Here is a 1,456-nt window from a genome sequence, read left to right as displayed (position 1 = left end):
AACCATCAGGCTAGGACGAACAAAGAACGTGGATGCAAGAGATCTTCATTCCTTTTCTCCTTTCCTTTTTATGCTGTAAAACTGAACAAACAAAACTACTTTTAGTCCATTTTGTCTCGTTGTAAATGCTACAAACACACTTGCTAGCAGCGCACATGCAAACAAACACAGTTACTGCCAAGAACAAACTGCTATACATTTCATAAACCTTTGAATATGACTGTTGTACTTACGGGCATTGCCTTCGTGGGGGGTAAAAAACATTAAACAACTGCAAATAATAACTTGTCCGGAGACAGCAGAAAAAACAATATGTCGGTGACTACTTGTGTGTCAGCACGGTAAACAGGAAATATACCGTTCAAATTACCCAGCAGTCCATTCTCAATACCTACTACCGTCAGTAGATGGCGCTCTAGCATAACAAATTATTTGCAAACTAAAGAAACAGAAATGAAATCTTGAGTGTGACAAGCACTTCGTGCGTCAGAGAGGAAAAACGCTGCTGCAGAAACATGGAGTCTAGGATGCGGGCCACACCAATAAGCCGCTCCCAGGCGCCTCCCATGTGGGAGGAATGTGGGGGATTGAAGATCCATGTGCACTGTTGGTCTTGCAGGTATCGCTGCATCTCTGCATCTTCTTCCAAGTTCAATTCTTTTGATGCTCCAGTGAAATTTGTGCCTTGGTCAGACCTGATTACTTTGCAGGCCCTCTGATGGAGAAAAATCTCCTAAGAGCATTAATGAAACTGGATGCACTTAAAGTCTCTATTACCTCTATGTGCACTGCACGAACAGTGAGGCATGTGAACAATACAGCCCACCTTTGTTGTTGGCCTGTCCACCTCTGGTACGACAGCAGATCACCTCCCATGGGCCAAACACGTCCAGGCCGATGTAGGTGAAAGGTGGGGCAACTTGAAGCCTGTCTGCAGGCAGATCTGCCATAAGCTGATGCTCCATTTTGCCGCGCAGTCTTCTACATGTGACACACCTGATAGTGTGCTCCTTATGCACTTCTTTCCTCCTACCAGCCATAGTCCAGCATCTCTGACAGCTCCTTCAGTAAGTGTCTGCCTTGATGTTTCACCTGCTCGTGGTGGTGTCGCACGAGGGGGTTGTTAGGTGATGCTGACCTGGGATGATGAGAGGATTGGTCCTGTTCATCTCTAAGCCAGACCGAGAGATACGTCCTCCAAACACGGAGAAGTCCATCACTGTCAGTCACTGGACAAAGCTTTTTGATGCTGCTTTGCTTGGTACGTCTGTCTGTTTTCGTATGTTGTCAAGTTCATTAGCATATGTGTCCTGTTGCATGCTCATAATCAGGATTTTCCTTGCTTTTTCAGGTTGTCTGGCGTGGCTGCCTTTTTGCAGATATGCCACCCTCTGCATGTGCTGTCACAGATGGTCTGCATAAAACACTGAGCAATGTGAATCACATGGCAAGTGTT

Source organism: Etheostoma spectabile, unplaced genomic scaffold (genome assembly GCF_008692095.1).
Source record: "Etheostoma spectabile isolate EspeVRDwgs_2016 unplaced genomic scaffold, UIUC_Espe_1.0 scaffold00019161, whole genome shotgun sequence".
Taxonomy (NCBI): domain Eukaryota; kingdom Metazoa; phylum Chordata; class Actinopteri; order Perciformes; family Percidae; genus Etheostoma; species Etheostoma spectabile.
The sequence above is the reverse complement of the archived record's forward strand: the minus strand, read 5'-3'. Positions refer to the sequence as shown.